The following is a 24,772-nucleotide window of genomic DNA, read 5'->3' as shown; positions in this document are numbered from 1 at the left end:
GAGCTTCCGTTAGTCCTGGGTCCACCTGTCAATCAAGACTCGAAGGAATATCGTGCTCACCTGTCAATCAGCAGCGGGGTCGTGGTTCCATCTATCAATTCGGGCTCTGCTGGTCCCAATGCTATTTGTCGATCAATGCTCACATTTGTACCCACGTGCGAGTCTAAGGTCTGCCTCCTGCAGCAGAGCTCGGTTCATGCAGAGTCACTCACAGGAGGTTTTCTTTTTTAAAAAAGACTCTTCCTCCTCCTGTGTTATTTTCTATCAAGACTTTTTTTTAGGACTGATTTTATTTATCCTTTTATAACTAACAGACTTTTCAAATTATTCGTGGCTATTGGACGGCTTCTGTAAGGTAAAGTTTTGTTTGATTTAATGAAGTTTTTCCTCCCCTCCTCCAACCAAACATCAACTGGTGTATTCCCAGCACTTAGCCAGCAGATAGAATATGTGAGGGCATCATGCCCAAAGGCTAATAAATAGAACAATTTCACTTTATTCAATGAAGGTTGGGGGCTGTGGGGCAAGGTCAGGGGGAGCCTTACTAAAGCTCAGCCTGGGGCCCAGGTGGTAGTTAATCCACCACTGTTCACACGTTTAAGTTGTGTAACACTGAAACATGTTTGCATTTGAGTAAACACATGGAATGAATGACCCATTAGAGTTCTGACTCTAAAATTGCAACCTCAACTCAGAATTTGCTGGATCAGAAATGAAAACAATACAAAAATAAGCACTTTTATATTTCCATCGATGAATCTTATTCACATGCATGAAAGAAAAAAAAGTCTCAAGTAACATGGCAAAGAGTCTTCAAACATATAATACTTCAGGCTCTTCAGCCCTTGATGTGCTGATCCATATATTTCTTCAAAAAATACTAAACCATCCCTACCCCATAAACCTCCACTTTTCTTCTATCCATGTGCCTATATAGGAGTCTGTTAAATTCCTCTAATGTTTCAGCCTCCACCACCATCCCTGGCAAGGCATTCCAGGCACCCACAACTCACTGGATATTAAAAAAAAGTTACCCCTGATGTCTCCCCTAAACTTCCCTCCCTTGACTTTGTACTCCTGTCTTCTGGTGTTCACTGATCCTGCCCTGGGAAACAGATGCTGGCTGTCCACCCTATCTATGCTTCTCATTATCTTGTAGACCTCTATTAAGTTTCCTCTCACCCTTCTATGCTCCAAAGAAAAAAAAAGTCCCAACTCTGCTAACCTTGCCTCATAAGACTGGTTTTCCAATCCAGGTAACATCCTGGTAAGTCTCCTCTGAACCCTTTCCATAGCTTCCTGTGATGAGGTGACCAGAACCGAACACAAGTGAAGTCTCACCTGAATCCTGTTTCTCTCTCCACTGATGCAACCTGACCTTCAGCATTTACTGTTATCTCAAAAAACAGCAGATACTTGGATTTATATAGTATCTTCAGATGGTGAGAGAAATGGACCTTAGAGAAAAATGGAAGTGGAGAGATTTGACAAGCTCATCGTTGGGGTTATCTCTCGAGGTCAAGTATGATGTCCTTCGTTCCGTTGATCTATTTATGGGCTCTCAAAGATTGGTCTACAGAGTGAAGATGCCTGTATATGTATGTGTTTGACGTATACTTGATATTACAATCCAAGAAGCATACAATACTTCACAAATCAACCAACTAATCTCAATGGCATGGAAACTCTGACGATTGGAGCCGATGGGTTTGTTGCAGCCTTCGTCCGCCTTCACAGCTGTTGAGTTCAGTATAAGTTTGTCTGCCTGTTCCCCACCATTGAAGACTTGGTTGGATTGTTCTTCATCAGGGACCTCATCCTCGACCTTAATGCCATGGGCATTGCTCCAGATGACATCTCTCTTGGGATCACAGGACCACACAAGCTTCTCCACCGCAACAAGGTGACAATCCACAGAGAAGTTTGACAAGCTAGACAAGCAATGATAGAGAGTTATGCAATAAACATGAGGATAAAAATTTAGTGAAGTGTTGATGCTTTGGAACTATCAGGCTCCTGTGAGGGTGGTGCTGATGGTTGAATACGATGCAGGACACAGTAAAACCAATAAAGTTATAAATTATACTTATAAATGATGGTTACATTTTTTGGCTCAAACAACACTTATGGATTTTTAAAAATTTAATTAAAAAAAATTTTAAACATACAGCATGGAAACAGGCCCTTTCAGCCATGAGCCCGTTTCCATGCCATTGAGATTAGTTGGTTGATTTGTGAACCTACAATCCCCAGTACATTTTAAATTGTAGTAGGAAACTGGAACACCTGGAAGAAACCCATGCAGGCACTGGGAGAACGTACAAACTCCTTATAGACAGTGCAGGATTCAAACCCCGGTCCCAGTCGCTGGTGCTGTAACAGCATTGTTCTATCTGTGCTACCCCATAATACTTCTCCATTCTAGTATTAATTGTTGTGTCCCCACAATTTTCTCACTCACCCACAAAAAGCCATGTGTGGCTGTTAATGTTTTTTCAAAATGCTCTTCAATGACTCGTGTTTTCCCTGTCAACCTCTGTTTATAATTGGTCAGTAACTGAATTACTGTCAGTTGTGCAAGAGCCCTGACTCAGGAACTTTAGTAAATGACAAAAAAAAGAACTCCATATTCTGTGGTTAGCCTTTCAAGAGGTTGAGAGATAACGTCAGTACACCCAGCCTTTTAAAGCTGAATCTTGTGTAAACTCATCAGTTTACAGGGGTGGTCAATCTGTCAACATTCTGAAAGGCATGACATCTCCTGACTTTGCACAGCCACTTTTTTTATTAAATGCAGTCAGTTTCACCCCTCATTCTCCTACTTTCAACGAAAAAATATTCTAGCCCAGTGGTTCTCAACTTTTTTCTTTCCACTCACTTACCACCTTAAGTAATCCCTTATTAACCACAGAGCACCTATGGCATGTGAGTGTGCAAAGAAAAGTTTGAGAACCACTGTAGCCTATCCAGCTTCTCCTTGTAACTCAATGTCTCTTGTCCAATCTTACCTTTGCTCTCCTTAGTTGAAGATCGCTTTGTTGAATATGTGAATCTGCGGGAGACACCTACTGTTTCCACTGCTCCCGTTGTGGTCACCTCTACATCTGAGAGACTGGGCATAGATTGGGTGATCACTTTGTTGAGCACCTTGGCTTGGTCTATCATAATAGAGTAGATCTCCCAGTGGCCACCCATTTCAATTCTCCATCCCATTCCCTTGCCGACATGTCTGTCCATGGTCTCATGCACTGCCCCACTGAGACCACCTGCAAATTGGAGGAACAGCACCTCACCTTCTGACTGGGCACCCTCCAACCAGGTGGCGTTAATATCCCCCCATCACCCTTCTTCCCCCGTCGTCGCTCCATGCCCTGTCTCTTTTTGCACAGACATGTTAAGTTCTTACTTCCTCCCTTATCCTATCCAATTAACAGCTTTTGTTGGTCTGGATTCCTCCCCCATTGTTCGAATTCTGAGACTTTCTGAGAATTCCTGCTTCTGGCCTATTCCGCTTATTCCTTGAAGAAGGGCTCGGGCTCGAAACGTCGGCAATATATCTTCGTTTCCTACAGACATTGAAAAGACCGACTGAGTTCCTCCAGCATTTTGGTGTGCTTTTACTCTCTTTCTCCAGCATGCTTGTATTTTGCATTCAACCCCAGCATTTGCAGACTTTCTGGTTTAACAACATCTTCATGAATCCTTTTTCCTCCCTTTTCAGTTTTGACACATCCTTCAGAGATCAACGTGACCAAAACTGCACTCAGCTTTGCAAATGTGGCCATACCAACATTTTGGACAGCTGTAACGTGACACCTCAATTCCTGCATTCAGTGCTTTGGGTGATGAAGAAAAGTGTGCCAAACATTTTTCTTCACTCTCCTGTCTTCCTGTGTTGTCACTTCCAGGAACTATTCTCCTGCACCTCTAATCTACAGCGCACCCCAGGGCCCAACCTCTTGAACAGGCATTCGTTTTGCTGTTATTAGGTAGCTTTCTTGTTCAATATTGCAGCAATAACATTAGCCATCAGTTGCACACTTACTGAAATGTGCCCAGCAGCCTCTATCAGTAGATGTATCATGCTCCGTTATCCAAATTTTTAATTCTTCCTGGTTATAAGGTGTGCTCATGAGTACCATTAGTATTTAATGAATGACTTTACATTTTCATTAATGTAACATAAAAAATGTGTTGATCATTTTGTTTCATTGCACATTTTCTTTCACCAATATGAACAAAGATATGAATAAAGAATGAAAAGCAAGGGAATGTCAAAACATCATGAATTCTTAATTAGTTTAAGCAGTTTAATTATGATTGGATGCTTTCACAAACATGGATATTGTGCAACATATTTTTGCATATTCTTGAAGTTACATTATTTCTGAATTTACACAGTACAAAAATATGAAATATGATAAGTTGAAATGAATCAATTTGAATATTACTAACTCTCAAATAGCAACAGAAGGTAAATAAAGGTAGATTAAAATTGAGGAATTAAGTTAGAATTAATTTAAACTCTTGTCATTCCCGACTACTATTATAAAGTGAAAGGAATATTTCTTTTATCCACTTATCTGGTATTAAATGCTGCAAGATAAAATTTTAATATCACCCTGGCAAAATGCAGATATTTTATGGGTAATGTGGTGGAGCACAGTATTGCAGTCATTGTACTGGTTGGAACGCTCCTGATACTGCAACTCCTCCCCCTCCAGGATCCCTAATAAAGGTGGTATCGCCCAATTCCCCCTCCCTCAGTACTGCCTTGAAATCAGGCCAACATCATGTAAGATATGATTTGTAAGTTTATAGTGATTAAAGCCTATTAATCTCGACTTCTGGCTTGTGGGGTCTAATTGATAGCGCTACAGGTAGGAACAATCAGGTTATTTGTGATATGAAGAGGCTTCCTTGAATCAGTAGCCGTACTGTATGAGTTTATTTCAGTAGGGAGAAAGTGCCCACAGGACTCTGTACATTATCTTGTAAAGCAAACCAGAAAACATTATCTGATTGCCAGTGTAAATATCACATTGTCCTCTTTCAGAGGCTATACTTTATCAGCACTTACAAGAATTATAACAATTCCATAATCACAGGACACAAGATCCTGTGTTTACAATCAGCAACTTGATAGCGTAAATCGATTTTCATTTAATAGAGGAATTATATTTTTTGGTGATGTTGTTCCACCTTTAGATATATTTTCATAAATTCTTCCTAATTTTTTTTTTACCATGAATAAGAGAAAGATCTATTTCATAATGAAGTCTAACATACCATTTGGACACCTGAATTCTTTCTGCTCCTGTAACCTTCTCACTGTGCAAGACTGCCCAGGTCCCAACTAAACTCAAGACATTAATTTTATCCCAGGTTCTCGTGTGTAGTAGCTCCCACATTCCCCCCCTCCCCCAACAACCCCCCCCCCCATCCATTGTGGTTTAATTGGATGGACAGTGGTTGCAGAGTTTATTCTATGCTCTTTTTTGAACAATAGTGTAATACCTGAGATTCTTTATTCTGCAATGTGCTCCTATTTTGAAGGAAATTTGTATATATGGCAGAGTCTTCATACCACCTATCTTCGCTTCCTTCTGCAGTCTGAGAATGCAACCCATCCCATCAGCTCTGCAAATCTCTGCAGGTGTAGCATGGAGGGCATTCTGACTGGTTGCATCACCGTCTGGTATGGAGGTGCTAATGCACAGGACACAAAAAGGCAACAGAGGGTTGTAATCTAGGTCAGCACCCTCATGAGCATTAGTCCATTCTATTAAGGACATCTTTCAGAGGATGTGCCTCAAGAAGGCAGCCTCTATCAAGGATCCTCACCACCCAGGCAGTGCCCTTTTGTCACTGCTGCCATCAGGAAGGAGGTACTGGAGACTGAAGACAACATTACAAGAGCAGCTTCTTCCTCTCCACAATCAGATTTCTGAACAGACTATAAATTATAGACACGACCTCTTTTTGCACTAATCATTTTGTTAACATCTTGATATACAGAATTGTAATTTATAGCAATTTTACACCTGCTGCTACAAAACCACAAAAATTTTGCGACAAATGTTCATGACAATAATCCTGCTTTTGATTCTGATTCCTCCCCTTCAATCATTTTTATCCTATCCATGTCTCAAGGCATGATTTAACATGAGAGCGAACCATTCAAGCCCAGCTCCTTAAAGCTGTCATCCAATTTGTTCTTCTCTTTTACTCCTTTTGCACAACATTGCCAATTTACTCTTTAGCCATTTGTTCAGTATTTTACAAATCATTAACTGAATCTGTTTCTATCATTTTCCAAGAGGTGTGCTATTGTTTGAAGAAGTATCCTGATACCACCCACCAAAAAATATAAAGATAGAAACAATAAACCTACAATGCATTTCAGTTACAGTGGACCTGAAAACACACATTTCAGCATGAGCATTTATTTTAATCCCTACTGTTTAAAAAAAATGTGTCTAGAAAAATAGAGACTACAGTTTATCTCTAATCCAGTAAGAGAGATTATAACTAATCAAGCTTGGTGTATGCTCCCATATTGGACAAGCAGCAGCTTCTAAGTGATAGACTAATGTACATTTGGGAAAGATTAATCTTCAGGCAAGTGTTTTCCACCTTCCGGATAATCAGTAAGACTGGTCCAATAGCGAGAATAAACGTGATTGCTACCACCTTGGAAACAATGCCACTCTCATGTCAAAAGTACTCCCATGGAATTGAAAGAGAGCATTATTGTAAGGCACTTGGCAAAGAAACCTAACAGCAGCTTTTCTGTGGAGAACATTGACTATTCTGACCTGGACAACAAAGGTTTTGCTTCCTCAACACTTTTGGGTGTATTTTATAGATTTTGGGCTGGTGATCATGAAAATTACTTTAAAAATTCACCGCCCATTGAAGCAGTGGAGGTTACCTCAGTAAATATATTTAAAACAAGGTTGGATAGATTGTTACGTAGTAAAGTGATTAAAGGAAATTGGGTAAAGACAGGAAGGTGGAGATTAATCTATCACCAGGTCAACCATGATGTCATTTAATGGTAGAGTAGGCTAGATAGTCGGATGGCCAACTCCTCCTCCTCCTATTTCCTCTGTTCACTGGTTTCACTTGTCTTGGGTAAACTTATACCTCTCATTTTGTTCATTTTAGATTGGTCACAGTGTTTTAGCTACCGAAAGAAAATAGACACACACACCGAGAGCAGTTCAGTTTATACAAATGTTTATTACTAATTCAAAAGCTGATTTCACACTACAATATGCAAGCCCTTCCCAACTATACTTATCAACGCTTGGACTGGTCCCAACTGCCGAAGCGAGGCAACAACTGCACACTTGTAGTAGGTTGTCAGGGCGCTGGTAGCAGCTTCTCCACCTCCCCCGACCGGGACGTTGCTCGGACTCTGGCTGTTCTTCCTTCTTGACAAGGGGTGTTCCCACCCCTCGGAGAGTCTAAACTTCAGCAGCAGGACCACAGACTTTTATACCCCAAAAACAATTAATCATGCACCCACTCCCTCTAACATTTGTCAGTCAAAATCAAAGCTGAGCATACTATTCTACAATTTAGAAGATTAATTATTATGGAGCAGGATGCTATGATATCCTGGTTTATCTCGTAGATACAAGGACTCATTAAAACTTCTTGAGCAAGACAGGTTGTGACCAATACGTCAATTTCAGAGTGTCGTATTTGACAGCTGCTTTCCCTGGGCCTCACGGTGGAATTCCATTTCAAAGTGTATCTTCAGATAAGTCCCCATGGCTGAGTTTAATTACATCTGCTAGTTCTGAAAGTTAGGTGACCTGCGTGTGGACCCAGTGTCGTCAGTTCCACATAAGCAAAAAGCATCTGAGTACATGGTTTTAATCCTCCATTACATTCCACCCCTTGGTCACAATCTGTCATTTGCGAGGCCTAACCAGTATTTGAGTACAGAGGGAGCGAAAAAAGAGAAATCAAAACAACAATTACAAAGATAAGCAATGACGCGAGCAACCAACGGAGGATAGTGTGGCCCACTCCCCCAAATGTAGCAGTTAGCCATGAGAAAGGATTCCAACCAAGGCTCAAATTATCCTTGTTGGCCACAATACCCAGATACTGGAGCTCACGAACAGATTTTGAAACATGCTGAACAATAACATATTTATATAAGCTGCACTTGAGGCTGGTGACCGAGGACTTCCTTGGTGTAATGCATCGGACCGTGTTTCCCACGGGGAACTCCCTTGGAACGTCCTCGACATTACAAATCCAATTGCTGGCATCAAAGCAGCTGTTAAGCCAGATCACCAGGAGTGTAAAATGGAGAACCTGGAACAAAGAAGCCTGACACATGTCACTCACGATACCATAAGCGTTCAGTGTTTAAACAGACTAAATCATCCTGTCCCTCAATAGCTACCCACCGAGCGTTACCCTGGGCAGGTGTCACTATTTCCCCTTTTACAGGAGGGCCACTACCTGGTGGTGCCACCCATACCTTTTGTCCAACATTCTCTAGTTCGGGGATGGGGGGCAATGACTGTTTTTCCTCTGGAATAGGCTGTAATTCAGGAGCGTGAAGAAGTCGGTGGAAAGGTGTACCTCCTTTTAAAGGGCGATGATTCAAATTGTCGACTGCCTGCTGCAGCACATGGCACCATCCCTTCTGGGTCCCCAGTGATGTTAACAAATGAATTTGTTCCTTCAGTAAGCCGTTCATTTGTTCAACTAACCCGGCAGCCTGCGGGTAATAAGGAATATGGTGGACCCATAAAATACCGTTGTCATTTGCCCAATCACAGATTGCTTTCCCGGAGAAGTGCGAGCCATTATCAGAGTGAATCTCCTCTGGAACATCATAACGATAAATCAAATGGTTTTGTCCTTGGATAGTGCTAGCTTGGTCAGCCGTCTTGGTGGGAAAAGTAAAAACCAGGCCCGAAAAGGTGTCAACCATTACTAGGACGTAATATTTACCCATGCAGTCTAGCATGGGGCCTATGTAATCAATTTGCCAGACCGCAGCTGAGTGAGCACCCCGTTTTATTCGGCCATGCGGACCAGGTGGAACGGTATGGAACTTCACAAGCTGACATTCTGGGCATGTACATATGACCATGCGGACATCATCCTTATGGATGGATAAAGCATGTGTATGGGACCACATAGCTGATCCCTTCTCCCCCAAATGACCACTCTGTTCATGTGCCCATCGAGCCAGGGGGACGGTATCAGCACAGCTGATAGTGGCAAGCTGATCTGCTACTGCATTATGTTGAGCCATGTTAGTCGCCATATTGGTATGGGCATCAACGTGATAAACGGTTATCTCATGATGGTGGGAAGCATCCCACAACAGCTGCCACAACTCTTTGCCCCATACTGGGCGGTCATGTATCATCCAGTTGTTCTTTTGCAAATCAGGCATCCATACCACAAGTCCATTAGCCAAAGCCCAGGAATCAGTAAACAGGCGAAGAGGGTGATCATGGGGATCTAGTGGTAAAGTGACTGCCTTCAACTCAGCATACTGACTGGAGCCACCATCCCCCTCCTCCGATAACTGAGTTCCTGACCTAGGATGGTAAGCCACCTGTTCGTGTATGCGGCCCACCCCTTCAGGCCCTCTGGTCGCACGACTCTGAATATACCACTTCCATTTAACAATAGAAGACTGCTGAGCCCGCCGGATCTTTAGATTAGCATCATTAGCCAGGACCCAATTCATTATAGGAAGTGCAGGTCGCAATTGAACATCTGCATCACCTGTCATTCTTTCAGTCTCTAGCAGGGCCCAGTAACAGGCTAGTAACTGTTGTTCAAAAACAGAATAACGAGTGGCAGCCTCAGGCATGGTACGTGACCAGAATCCCAGTGGGACTCGGCGACCCTCTTGTTTCTGCCAGAGGCTCCAGGAGGCCACATCATCAATATAATGGTGAATTGAGAGGGAAGGCGATACTGGAAGGTGGGTGAAGGTATACTGGCGCCCCTTCCAGGTAAAGGCGAACTGATCCTGTGAGTCCTCAGTTATAAGAATACTGAAGAAGGCGTTAGCGAGATCAATGACAGCACACCATGTTCCTGAGTTCCCAGTAGCAATGTTTTCAATAAGGGTGACAATGTCCGGAACTGCTGAAGCAAGTGGTGGGGCATGTTTGTTCAAAAAACGATAATCAACTGTCATTCTCCAGGAGCCGTCCGGCTTCTGGACCGGCCAAACAGGGCTATTAAAGGGCGACGTTGCGGGCCTCACTACCCCTTCTTCTTGCAGAGCATCGATGGTGGCAGTAATCTCTTCCTGCCCCCCAGGGAGATGATATTGTGGAATGCACACTGGTTTCATGGGGGCTGGCACCATCACAGGATCCCACTTAGCCTGACCCACTACTAGTTTTTTTGTAATAGTTCGAATTCCAAATTCAAATCCCCCTTGGCTAGTATTAAGGGCCATACCGGCCAACATATTAATACCCAGGATACACTCGTCAGTAGCAGCCACCAGGGCATGTAACCAGACAGGGGAAGGGCTATCACCCACCATGGCACAGACTTTTATTTCCTTTGCCAGGGTGACCGCTCCTCCCAACCCCTCTATTCGAAAGGCCGGTCCAGTCCAGAGGTCTGGATTACCAGGAATCACCGAGTGCTCTGCACCGGTGTCGACCAAAGCCAAGTATTGGCGATCATTACCCCCACCCCAGTGGATTGTTAACGGTATGTAGGGCCGCGGATCCCCGTGTGTGCGCCGTGTCTCGATGGAGTAGACACGGGAATCCTGCCCACACCTTCAGGCTTCAGAAGGGTTCGGGGGCTTCCAGGACCACATGCTATTGTTATCTTTAAGAGCCTGTTTAACCCATTGTTTTACCTCATCATGAGTAACTGGAGCAGGAGAAGCCAGCTCGATAGAAGCAGCAGTGGGAGCAGAAAGCACAGCTGGGCCAGGAGGACTCAGCAGCTGGGGATGATGTTCCCCTGCTTTTTGTCTAAATCGATCTCCAATGGCAGCCAGCTCTTTTACAGAGAAATCACGGATCATTGACTCCTTCCGACCCCTGTTCCCACTTTGGCTCACAGGGTCCTCCACCCAGTCTAGGGGAGGAGGTGGAGGCCATCCAACAGAGGGAGTAGGCCATAGAGCATAAGCAGGGGTTTGGGTATTTTCCCCTGGGTCCACATGGGAAACCGGGGTATCTATCCCTTCCATCTCTACCCTTACATCATCCCCCCTTCTGTCTGTTTGGGAAATCTGCTGCCTTATAGGGCGGGCATGAACAGCAGATGGAGAGGGTAGTATGTTAGACACATGCTGAGGAGTATCTGCATTATTACCATTGTCATTCCAGATATTCCCATCCCAATCCTCAATTACATCAGGATCGTCACCATTCCTTATCATGGCATGAATACGATATGGATCAGGTTCTACTCCATGCCTTTCCTTATCTGCACAGAGCTGCTGCCGGAGTTTAATATTACGGCAAATCATTTGGACATGCTTATCTTCCCATTCTTTGGCTCTGTCCTGACTGGTACGAACAATCTCGCTCATCATGGAACAGCATTGTCGCAGGACTTCTAGCTCCTCCTCTAATTGCTTTCTTTTGCACTGAGATTCTACTTCTCTTTGAATTAATTCTGCTTCACGCTGAACGGAGTGGCGTAATGCTGTGGCCAGCAACCAAAAACCATTCGTCAGCATTCCCTTTTTATCAGGAAATTTACTTTCTCGAAGGAGAGTGGCAACCCGCTCTCCCAGAGGTGCACTTGATGAGTCTAACTTCTCATCCCAACTAATGGGTGGTCCCAACAAAGACAGGGTATTGGCCAACATGCCAAACCCATCGTCTTTGGAAGTCCATCCAGGAATCAAGAACTGCTCAGGGCTCACCTCTTTCTTTCGGCGAAACATCTTGAGACCAACCCTGCTCGCAGCGCCAATTGTCTTGGGTAAACTTATACCTCTCATTTTGTTCATTTTAGATTGGTCACAGTGTTTTAGCTACCGAAAGAAAATAGACACACACACCGAGAGCAGTTCAGTTTATACAAATGTTTATTACTAATTCAAAAGCTGATTTCACACTACAATATGCAAGCCCTTCCCAACTATACTTATCAACGCTTGGACTGGTCCCAACTGCCGAAGCGAGGCAACAACTGCACACTTGTAGTAGGTTGTCAGGGCGCTGGTAGCAGCTTCTCCACCTCCCCCGACCGGGACGTTGCTCGGACTCTGGCTGTTCTTCCTTCTTGACAAGGGGTGTTCCCACCCCTCGGAGAGTCTAAACTTCAGCAGCAGGACCACAGACTTTTATACCCCAAAAACAATTAATCATGCACCCACTCCCTCTAACATTTGTCAGTCAAAATCAAAGCTGAGCATACTATTCTACAATTTAGAAGATTAATTATTATGGAGCAGGATGCTATGATATCCTGGTTTATCTCGTAGATACAAGGACTCATTAAAACTTCTTGAGCAAGACAGGTTGTGACCAATACGTCAATTTCAGAGTGTCGTATTTGACAGCTGCTTTCCCTGGGCCTCACGGTGGAATTCCATTTCAAAGTGTATCTTCAGATAAGTCCCCATGGCTGAGTTTAATTACATCTGCTAGTTCTGAAAGTTAGGTGACCTGCGTGTGGACCCAGTGTCGTCAGTTCCACATAAGCAAAAAGCATCTGAGTACATGGTTTTAATCCTCCATTACATCACTCAAAACTCAAAATTTTACCATCATTGACATGTGACATTTGACATTTATGACACTGAATAAACATCACTTAAATAAATTGCTGCAGAATTGCCCAGGCCAATTTGCTATTGAGCATAGTGATTAGTTCTACATGGTCTACTCTGGGGAACATTGCACTTATGCATGAATTTTGCAGAAGAATGTGCACAAATGTGTCCATCACCAAAGTCTAAAAGCACCTCAAAAGGGATGTCACAAAGCCACACTATATAACAAATCAATTCTTGGCTTGCCAAATGCAGGTAGATCGAGTTTCTCAGATTCCCTTCCAATAACTTTCCCACCATTAATGTAAGGTTAATCAGTTTTAGATCCATAGCTTAATCATGCTTAAACAAAAGCTCAATATTAGATATCCTCCCCCCTACCCCCCACCCCCCCATCTTCCTGTACCTCACAAATACAGGAGAACCTCTGCCTAGACTTTATCAGTCTCTGATCTCACTTCCAATAACTTGCCAGGATAATAGGCTATGCAAGTGATTTGCAGAAGCTAACCATTTTCCAATACTGATTGGTACAGTAGTTTTTTTTTATAAGAACTCGAGTTCAGAGTCCATGCTCTGAAGGTTGACCAAACAGTCCTGAACTGCACCTGTAGGATAAAACACTACTCGTGACATGAGCCAAATCCCAAAGTTCACAAAACAATAAAACCCAGTGTCTAGAATTCAAGTAACTGGCAGCCTCAATCAACTGGCAAAAGAAAATCGAGGAAAATAAATTAAAAAAAGAATTAAAATTATAGCAGTTTAAAATTGTAAAAATAAATATTCTCTGACATAAATCATAAACCTGAAATGAGGTGAGAGCAAATATTTAGCCAGTGGAGTCCCTTGGTCATTCTTTGCTTGGAGCAGCTGTTAGAATAAAGTTTGAATAAAGTTGTGTTTGAATAAAATGACATTTTCCAAGATGAAGAGCTGGGGTGTCTCTTTATCCCTGCTTTGTATGAGTCACCCTGGTCAGAGGCTTAATCTGTAAATTTGGGGGAAGGGGGATTAATTATCTATAATGTTATTGTTCGATTTCCGGGTGGTTCCGTGGAGGGGGAGAAACCTACAGATGCAGCGATGATAAAAATGTTTTCAAGGAATGTGACTGAAAATAAAGTAAAATGCTTTAAGGTTTGTATATTCATGCAAGTGAAGTTTGTTTAGTGTAAGTACAGAATAGTATTTTTGTCTTTTGTCTTTTACTGTTTATTCTTAATATCAGTTGGGTATTGTAAGGTTAAGTCTCAAGCAACTGGAAAATACACTTACCTGGCAACTACCAATCCCCATAGGTGCCAGATACCAGCGTTTTACCGTATAGAGCACCTAAAAAAGAGAATAAAGTAGAAATGACAAGAAAAACATGAGGATTATAGATTTCCGCAATTTTGAAATCTGGGAAAGAATGAGTTAAGTTGGAAATACTATGCAGGGTGCAAATCAAGAAACCATCTTTTGCTTCCATTTGCTACAAGTGGAAATATTGAAATCAATGGCTGCATTTTCATTTCAACTGAGAGAGGTTATGGCAGCCCCTAAGATCAATTGCAAAGAGCATAAGTCAAAGAAGTTAGTTCAGCAGATGAATGTTGACTTTAATTCTTTGGGATATTTGTGATTAAAAGGATTGCATTTATACTGTGGCTTTTCATATCTCTTTCAGAGAATCCCGATGCAATTTATTACCAATAAAGTTTTCTTGAAATTTTGTTGCCAGTATGATATAGGAGACTGTAAAACTAAACTTGCATCTCTGTTGTGTACACTTGCAATGTCTTCAATTCTCTATTTCACAAACCTCCTTTCATCACACCTGAAGGTTTCCTCAGTCGCTATCTGTAAGAAAAATAAGTAACAGTTCTCATTTAAACTAACAGTATGAATTTGTTCCAATACAGTTGTAACCATAGTAACATCTGGAAGTATTCCCACAGGACTTTATGTTAGCTGGCGTATGTGCATTTTGGAAATGTATTTTACCTGATCTCTGCAATGAATAAGTGTTTTGTCACATTTCAAAACATTATAATAGTCTCCCTTTATATATATTTATTATCCACTTATGCACATTTTAAATTTTCTTTCTGACTGCTCATTGAGAATCTCATTGCAATCTGTTTAACATTTTCTATATGGCAAGAAGAATGCTAATCACTATCGAATTTGCAACATGCCACTTCCGTGGCTTTAATCTTCTGCAAGTATGTGTTGATTGCAAGATCACTCTATCCAGGCTGTTCATTTTATTCTCAGATCAGCCAACGTAACTCACTCAGAAATGCAGGAAAGTGGATTGGAGCATCGTATTTGGGATGAAGCCAGCTGGCGCCACACACCTTGGAGACATTTGAGAGATCAGCGTTTTAACTTGTTAATCTTGGATGAAATATAGAGAGATCTTATTTTCCTCAATCTCAACCTGGTAGAACTGGATTCAGAAGCCGTGCTCTTCGTAATCTGCATCTTTCAGACAACTGGAGGGTCTGTGGTGGCTGGGCTGTGCCTAATGAACATTTTAATTTCTCTTACCCAAGTTTAATTCTGCACAGAGAACTATCATCTTTTATTGGTATTCTTCCTTCAGATGAGTGAAATGTTTTTAAATAAATTAAATCTTTTGTCGCAATTTCCTGCTACTATCAAATGAATATTATTTAACCTGATTTGCAGTATGAAGCTCAGTCAAACGGTGTGCCTATGTTTGTTATTCTGCTTTGGTAGGAATGCGAGAGAAGGGTTTGAATTAGTTCAGTAACTGCTGAATTTGAACGATTGCCCATGTAATCCCTACATGATAGAACTGTTTCAGATAAGAGAAACAATTATGCTTGATTTTATTTTTAATTGCTCGGAGCATGGAACAAGTTATGAGGAAGAGCTTTAGAGAAAATTCAAAGATATGTTGGCACCCTGACCTACAGTAGTTGTTTAGAAAAGTAACTACAAAATTCCCTGCCATCAGACACTTGCAGGAACACAGCCATTCTCAGCTTGTGTATCTTTTTCTCCTGATTGCAGCCTTCAATCGCCACTCTACATCCAGATAATGAAACAATTCCAAATAGTTCAAAATCAGTTACAAGCTCAGAATTGATTACATGTACCCCTTTGATGTTTTAATTCATGAGGAACATTGGAAAAAAAGAAGAAAAAGTGGGTAAGTTATGGCCCACACAGAATATCTGATATTTTTGGTTGCTTTACTTGTGGCCGCTTATTAGGCCTCCCTGAAACCTGTTACATAAAAATACATGGTATTCACAGCTGATTTTTTTATTTTGGCCAGAAAGGGTTTATTTGCAGTACTTTTGCTGAAAGTTTGCTATAAAAGCTTCCTGAATTACATCATCTGAAGAGGCTGTGAGCAGCTGCGATGACAGAGCCAACCAGCCATTGACAGAGATGCAGCTGGTTAGATGAGAGAGGAACAACAGCGTCACCATCTGTTAATGACAAGCTAGCAAACGGGCAGCAGTAGAAGAGGGCAGCTCACTGGAGCTGTTATGTGTAGTAAAACGTATAAAGGGTGTTGTTCTTGGATGGGAAACTAAACTACTTATCTTCCTTTCATGCATGTTCAGGAGGAAATCAGGAGAACACGACCTAGTCCTCATCGAGGGCTCAGCAGAGGAGAGGGTAAAGAACTTGGTGTCAACATCTCCAAGGATCTGCCCTGGAGCCTCCATGTTGATGCCATCATGAAGAAGGATTACCAGTGGCTAAACTTTCTGAGGAGTTTGAGGAGATTCGCTATGTTACCGAAGACTCTCGATTACTTCTACAGGTGGACCGTGGAAAGCATTCTATTTGGTTGCATCACTATTTGGTATGGAAGTGCCAAGGCTCAGGTCAATAAAAAAACTCTAGAGGGTTGTTATATTGGCCTGCGACATCACAGGCACCAGACTTCACTCCATTTAGGACATCTACAAGATGTCTTAGCCTCAAGGACCTCCACCACCCAGGCCATGCCCTCTTCACTCTGCTATCATCAAGAAAAAGGTACAGCAGCCTGAAGACGAGCACTCGGCGGCACAAGGACAGCTTCTTCCCCTCTGCTTACCTTTTTTTGTTTATATTTCTATCTTTTGCATACATATCTTTTTTTTTTCTTGACTACAGTTTACAGCTACCAATAAGTAGAAATTCTGCCTGACCAGCAGGAAAAAAATCTCAGAGTTGTATGTGACATCATGTAATAAATTTGAACAGCAAACAACAGTTGACATTAACCAGACAACTTTTTCAAAAATTTACATAATTGGAGATAAATCTTAATACTAAGCCATAAAATTAAGCAATTGGCTTATCGAGACGGCAAAGGTTTATTATAGAGTACCTCAGTCACATCCACATGATTTTTCCCCATAGCCTTGCAAATTCTATTTTCCTTTGGTCTAAAAGACAAACATTTACCTTTTCTCACAGTTCTCTGTCCCAGATAGGTTCCGACCCACGTAGCATGGAGAAATCATCTGCTCTTTAAATTCGTGTTAGGGGACTTATTACTTTTGGAGATATAAGAACTCAGTTCAACAGTGCAACGCCTCCTCTGTACACTGCAATGTCAGAACAGGTTCTGGACTCATGTGTCCAGAGTAAATCTACAGAATGGGGAGAATATTACTAGAAGGGCCGAAGGGTCTGTTTCTGTGTTGTAGTGTTCTATGGCTCTGTGATTTGTTGATCCATTGACTATTACTTGCAAATTAGTGATAAGAATGTCACTATTTTGTTTGAATGAGAAGTGGGGTCTCTCTATATGTTTCTACTGAGTTTAGGCCGAGTTGGATCTTAATGTATTTGTGGTTCTAAAAGAAGTGGTTTTATTAATCTCTCTTATCAAGTTCCATTTGGGTATTGATATACTTTATGGTTATCATTGATATTATAACATTAACAAAATCTTTTCTTCCTATTATTTATTTTAACCAACTATAGCCAAATGTGAATTAATATTTCAGATAGGTCTTCTTGTGTAAAGGTATTTTAGCAACGCCAAGCGAGAAATTAAATTGTCTTTCAAAATCCCACACAATAGATTTGCATTGTTTTAGTGAAACCCTGCCATCTGTATTGCAAGTTATGTTCCCTATAACTGATGTAGAAATTATATCAAAGCCAAATGTGCAAACTTGTGCTTTATCGCTGACGTTAGTGCGATGGAACATTCTGGCACATGGGACTTCTTTGTTAAAAGTGATACAAAAAAAATAAACCACTGAGCTGGCAAAATTAACTGCTGGAAGAACTCAGCGTGTGAAATCAGTATCCCTGAAGGTAAAGGTGCTTGATATTTCAGCAAAAGGGTTGTTCGATGCATTGCATGAGGACATGACTCGAAACATTGACAATTCCTTTGTCTCCACCATTGCAGCTTGACCTGCTGAGTTCTTACAGAGGTTATTTTTTTTGTATCGCGTCCAGCATCTGCTGTCTCATACGTTTCCAATGACTTCTCTGGGTTGCATTGTATTTAGTAGGGCATTATGGGCTGGTTCTTAAATTGGTATCATCCAGTCCCCAAGGGTAACTTGGCTGAAATTGGAGCAGCTGCCCCTTCTTGCGAAGGAATTTATGCTGTGTTGGAACAATATTTCAGCATGTGCACTTGTTGGCATTAGTGACTAAAATTCTTTTGATTGTAAATCAGGGAATATTTTATAAACAACAGTTGTGGAGTAATTTGAAGAGCATAATATATTCCTAGGGGTAGTCAGAAGTGTGCCAAAAAGGCATTAAACATACCCAGTATAAGCAAATTCCCATATTATCGGTTACACAAGCAATTTTATTCCTTGGCATCATTCTGGGACTAAGCAATACAAACCTTCAAGAATGAAGGCAGGAGATAACATTTTATATATTAAAACAATAATGTGTCATCTTTACCCTATGGCGCCTCTATATGAAATGTTACTCTTTGTAAAAATAGTGAAGTTGTTAAACAAACTGTCTTCTTCATTACATGACTAATTTTCCCAAAGGCAGTATTTAATAATCACAGTAAAATGGCCCATGTTCAAAACTGTCTATGCAATTTTTCTGAGTTTCATGGAATAAAACTGCAACATTTTATAATTACATGTAAATATCACTAGATTTGATATAGTTGTTAACAATTGGAGTTCTGAAGCTGCAGTTGACCTTGAAGAGACTTTCTCTGTGAACGTTTACTGTTTATATTTATCAGCGGAAGGAGAACCAAATATGTCACGAAATTTTATTTTTATGTTCGCTCAATGAAAGCTGAAATCTCTTCAGTTGAATTGTATGGGTATTGGGAAATATTTATCTTTTAGTCTTAAACGTAAATTGTATATATTAATTGAATCTCAACTGAGCTTCTGAACTGCTTTCTGAGACAGTCAGAACAGAGCAACAGACCAAAAACATTTATAGCCTATTCAGGTCAAGAGAGCAGCCAAGAATAGATTAATTTGGACATCTATTGACTCTGTTTAAGAGCACCCAGCTGTTGGCTTATTGATGCCATCCAGACAATCCAATCTGACTCGATAAATTCTTACACTGAGTGATAGCTTTGTAGTAAAAGTGATTGAAATAGTAGTGGTGTAACTATGGGGGGGGGGGGGGGGTTACAGTGGCACCTTTTCTATCCTGCCACCACCCCCCTCCCCCATTTCGATGTCGCAACCCCCCCTACCTCCCCTCCACCCCGGCCACCGCTCCCCTCCTGCTGCCGAAAAATCAGCGCAGCCCCCCCCCCAAAAAAAAACACCACGGGTTCACCATCTGGCATTTGTCGTGTCGCCTTCCTTATGTGCTCACTCTACATAATTTTAGAACCTGGCTGCACCCCTGACTAGTTCCTATAAATACTGCTAACAAAAACAGGATATATTGGAAAAAAAATATTGCTTTCCAAGCAAAGTGTTTATAAAATTGAAGTGGTTAATTCAAATGAAAATTAAATCTTTAACCTTTCAGGAAATAGGGATGCTTTATTTGTGTGCCTATTTAATAATATATCAATAGTACATGAGACATGCACCGAAATTCACACACTGCAGCTGAGCATATGCTTTGTCCGGTTGTAGAAAGTAAGAATTTTAGTGCAAATATGAAATATACAATGTACATGACAATAATCTCATTATCATTTAGAATAAGGTTTAATGAGGTAAAGAGCACTTGAAGATAACAAACGAATGCAAAATTGTGTCTTTAAAACAGATGCACTCATGGTCCCAGTGCATTTTGCCCTTTCTACATGAAATATTCATTTTGATCAACCATTTAAATAATTGTTCCACTCTATCATCCATAATTGTGACTAAAAATGTGCTAGCAACACACGTTAAACTTATGACCCTTGTTGCTTGCATTAAAAGCACATAATAGAAGTTAAGTGATTGTATATCCACATAAAATATTCAAAAATTATTTTTAAATTAACAAAATGAAGTTCTGAGATATAAAGTGAAGGAATACAGAATAATTGCAAATGTTGGATCATTCTGCTTTGAATAAACATGGATTTTTATTACAGCTATATATCAACTATATATTTTTTGTACTCAATATTATTTTTGGACATTGTACGAATTACGATTTAATTATTTAATTATTATGATTATAGAATTTAATGTCCTGAATGAAATAAGTTATGTAATAGTAATGGTTAATGCTTCTAATTTACAATTGATATGTGTATATGAGATGATTTGATTTATGTTGTCATTAGTAAACTTTGTGTTAAACTCAATAAAAATATTTTTAAAAGGATTTTGATTATAGCAAAAATAAATCCATTATTGTAGTTGTAGCTTCAATGGGTGTAGATGATTGGAAGAATAATTAACTGACGTTTTAAATTCATGGTGGCTTGTCTACAGACTGTGACTGGCAAACCATTGGAAGTTACAGGATTTCTGTTTAACAATAGTGAAATTGCTTCACTCACCTTTTTCCTCTTTTTCTTCCCTTAGATATCAAACATATTAAAGTTGCAGCATTTTTTTGGGAAGGATTAGTAATTATTTGACATATCAGTTAAATGCTGACGTTTTATGTGAAAAGAAATAATTGCAAAGTTATAGTGCAACTTCAAAGTAGCCCAATGAATTGTACCACAAAACCAGTATTTTTTTCCAAGTGTGGCCATGGTTATTACATGGAAGTATTTGATTAATTTTACCATAGGGAACAGCACAGCTGTTCTGAGATTATTCTTGTCCTGGCCTCCTGCATGGCTATGCATGCAAATTTTCCCAAAGAAATTATTCCATTGCAATGGAAGTTTGAGCACAGCCTGGGGTTCCACTTTCCTTCTCAGTGGGAGCTTGAATGATACCTCATGTTCTGTATTCATTCTCTGGTTTAATCCCTTTCATCCTCTCTGTGACAAGAGAAATAAATTTGGAATTTCCTTCAGTGTGATTTAACCAAATACAGTAAAATCCCCATTATTCAGTATTCAAGTGACTGGCAGCCTCAAGCAACTGGCAAAAAAAAATTGCAAAAAATAGAGGTAAAAAATATGAATGCTTAAAATTGCCTTCCCCTAGCAGTCAGTTTGGCCAATCATGCAACGTGCAATCTCATGCAACTGGAAAATCCACTTATCCGGCATTTACTAATCCCCATATGTGTACGATACTCGGGGTTTTACTGTGATATCATTTTGTATTTAAACTCAGGAGAAAAAAAACACTATATTGTCAAAATCATCTGCCGAGAAATTAAATGTGTGCATACAGAGATACCAAATTATGACTAATAAAACTCACAGGCATGTTTGGCATTTAATATCCAATTGTAACTCCAGTCTGTAATCTCAGTTAATGAACATTTATTTTCTCTTGCCTTAAAAATATTCACAGACTGCCTCTTCTGTACTTTGAGGAAGAGAGTCCCAAAAACTCTGGGAGAGGTGAGCTTTTCTCCTTTCTGAGTAATATTTTAGTAATTTATTGATGTTTTTCTTCCCTAGTTTAATCTTTTGGCTTATCACACATGATTGCACAACTCTATGATTTTTCCCTGTTTCTATCTTATTTTTTAGTTAATTACAGATGGTGGATCCATCCTGTTGAAATTGTAATTTGTCTCTTCTGTTTATTCTGAGAGATTTTCTTAAATGTCTTCCATGCATTTGAACGGACTAATCTCTTTACCTAATTTACCAGTTCTCTTTAGCTGATCAGGAACCTACTAATCTCTGCTTGAAATATATCCAGTGAGTCGACCTCCACAGTTGCTTGTGGGAATGGACTCCAAAGATTCACAGCCCCCTGGCTGAAGAAGTTTATCCTCATCTTCATTCTAAAGGGACATCCCTTTATTCTGAGGCTGTGCCCTCTGGTCCTAGTCTCTCCAACTACAGGAAACATCTTCTCCACGTCCACTCGATCCAGTCCTTTCAATATTCAGGTTTCAATAACATCACAGCTCCTATTCTGACCAACAATAAGAAATGTAGATGATCCAATCTTTCACCTTATTTGCTATTTATGAAACCTTGCCATCTGCAAATATTCTGCACAGTTCTTTTTTCTTCTTCAGCTGAGCGTGTTGAAACATCTGGGGGAGCTCTACTTTTCACTGAAAATGTTAATATTCATATGAAGCGCCCAACAATTTAATTAATTTTAATACAAAGTAACAATCTAAGTATTTTCACTGATGGTAACAGCCACAGCAGATGTGTTCAGAGAGCTCAAGCAACAATTTTTAAAAAGCTTTATTTGATGATAAAGATAGATATGGCAATAGATGAGTTTAGGGCCAGGGTGTGTTAAGACAGATCTCAGAGCATCCTCCTTAAATACGTCTGCCCAGAGAAAATTTGTTTCTATCTTGCTTTCATTTTATGATTGTAAGATCAGTGTCAGTGGGTCCACAACAGAACCAAACACAGGGCATGTTGGTGTCGAGCAAGGTTACATTATTGGCACAACGGTTTTTCATGATTAGAGTGGCAGAGGAAAGGGTTCGAACACGAAACATCAGCCATTCTTTTTCTCCCGATGATGGTACTTAACCCTCTGAGTTCCACCAGCAGTGTGATTTTTCCAGTATTTCACAATCTTCCTCGTCATAATTCTAAACCTCCGGTCTGATAACCTTCTTCCTGAAGTGAAACAAATCTACAGGACAAATGGGAAATTAGAACAGGCCTGCCAGGAGTAGTGGAGAAGGAGATAGAACAGTAACATATAAGAGGCTTCAAGGTAGACACAATAATATGAAGGGATTGGAGAGAAATCCATCATGGGCAAGCAGTGGAGCTTTAGTTTGATTTGGACATCATGTTCAGTATAGACACGTGGGCCGAAGGGACTGTCCCTGTGCTGTACTGTTCCCCATTCTTTGTCTGCAATTGTGACAGTAGGTAATAAATGAAGGATTTGTCTATAACCTTCAGATCTATGAATGAATTAAAGGAATGGAAGGGGCAGAAACGAATCTGGATGAGTGGAAGGTAGAGAATTTGATGGACAAAGTTTGAATGCAAAGATGAGTATTTTGAAATTGACATACAATGGGATTGCTAGCCAATGGAGTTTAGAAGAATATTTAAGCAGTATCAATTATGCAATGGAGTATAGGATAGAATGGTTCTGGAAACTTTGTGAACACTTTGAAGTTAATAATGAAGGTCCCACAAGGCCAGGACAAAAAAAGTTTTGAAAATACAATCAGGTAGTGTTTCAGCAATAGCAGGACTGGAAAGGATGGAGAAGAGAATGTCTTAGGGAATATTGGTAATAAAATACTTGTTGAGCTTGAAGCTCGGTTCTAAGTGGAGCAGATTTCAGATTTATTGTCAGAGAACATGCATGACATCACATACAAACCTGAGATTCTTTTTCCAGTGGGTGTGGCAGAATTACCATTAACACGTAGTGCAAAAGAAAACTGTACACAGCATATACATGTAAACAAATAAAACACTGTAAACTAATAATGAATGTAAACAAACAATACAGAGAGAATAAAAAAGAAAATCAACAAAGTACACAAGGAAGAGTCTTTAAACGAGACTCTGATTGAGCTTGCCATTAAGGAGTCTGATAATGGAGGGGTAGCAGCTGTTCCCGAACCTGGTGGTGCCAGTCTTGTGGCACCGAGACCTCTTTCCTGATGGCAGCGGCGAGAACAGAATGAATGACAGAGCAGTCAGTCTGAGCTAAAATGAGCATTCAGAAAGGTTGATGACACCAACTGTGGTACATATTTTGATGTGGACAGACTATAAGATGTCCTAATTCATAATGAGCTGGTAGAAATTCCAGAGGTTTTTAGAGAAAACATTGAGTTAATCAACATTGGAAGCTCCCCTTATGCATTTGTTGGCTTACAGCAGTCAATTGCATTGGCTTGGCACAGTGGTGCAGCAGTTAATGTTGTTGTCTCACACCCCCAAGGATCCAGTTTAATCCTGACCTTGAGTGCTGTCTATGTGGAGTTCTCCTTCAGATGGTGGAGTTTCTGCTGGCTGCTCTGGTTTCATTCCACATCTTCACAATGTGCTGGTAATTTAATTGTCTGCAGAAAGTTACAGAGTATCAGAGCCAGGACCACTAGGCAGAGGAACAGCTTCTTCCAACGGGCATTGAGAATGCTGAACAACCAAAGGAACTGCTTTCATTATCCATCCAAGACTCTCATATTCACAAAACAATATTTATTTATTCATTTGTAGATCTGAATACTTGCCTTGTATATGTATTGTTTGACTCTATGTGTCTTTTGTCTGGTTGTGTGTCCGCGTATTTTGCAACAATGCTGTTTCGTCGGGTGCTACTTGTACAAACATATGACAATAAACTTAACTTGACTTCCCCCCTTCATTTCGGTAGATGCCAAAAGAATTAAAGGAGAATTGATGGGCATGTGATAGAGAATAAGTTGCAGGACTATGAAGAAGTAAGGAGGATGAATGACATTGGCAGGATGCTCCATTGGGAACTGCTGTAGGCCAAATGGCCTCCTTCTACATTGTACAACAAGCTGTCAATTTACTTAGAAAGAGCTAAG

The 24,772-nt window shown here is 40.6% G+C and overlaps 2 long non-coding RNA genes across 2 annotated transcripts; one reads left to right on the top strand and one right to left on the bottom strand.

The window, feature by feature from the left end:
- Positions 1-7,225: 7,225 nt before the first annotated feature.
- On the bottom strand, positions 7,226-17,315 carry LOC138746110 (uncharacterized). Its single transcript, XR_011346709.1, has 4 exons — positions 17,183-17,315; positions 14,565-14,602; positions 14,036-14,092; positions 7,226-8,337 (listed from the first exon to the last, which is right to left on the bottom strand). It is a non-coding gene; the product is annotated as an uncharacterized lncRNA (long non-coding RNA).
- Positions 14,990-20,299, top strand: LOC138746108 (uncharacterized). The gene is made up of 3 exons (XR_011346708.1): positions 14,990-15,335; positions 15,785-15,923; positions 16,348-20,299. It is a non-coding gene; the product is annotated as an uncharacterized lncRNA (long non-coding RNA).
- Positions 20,300-24,772: the final 4,473 nt, after the last annotated feature.

This window comes from Narcine bancroftii, chromosome 11, assembly GCF_036971445.1.
Source record: "Narcine bancroftii isolate sNarBan1 chromosome 11, sNarBan1.hap1, whole genome shotgun sequence".
NCBI lineage: Eukaryota > Metazoa > Chordata > Chondrichthyes > Torpediniformes > Narcinidae > Narcine > Narcine bancroftii.
Note: the sequence above shows the minus strand (reverse complement) of the source record. Positions and strands in the feature narration are given on the sequence as shown.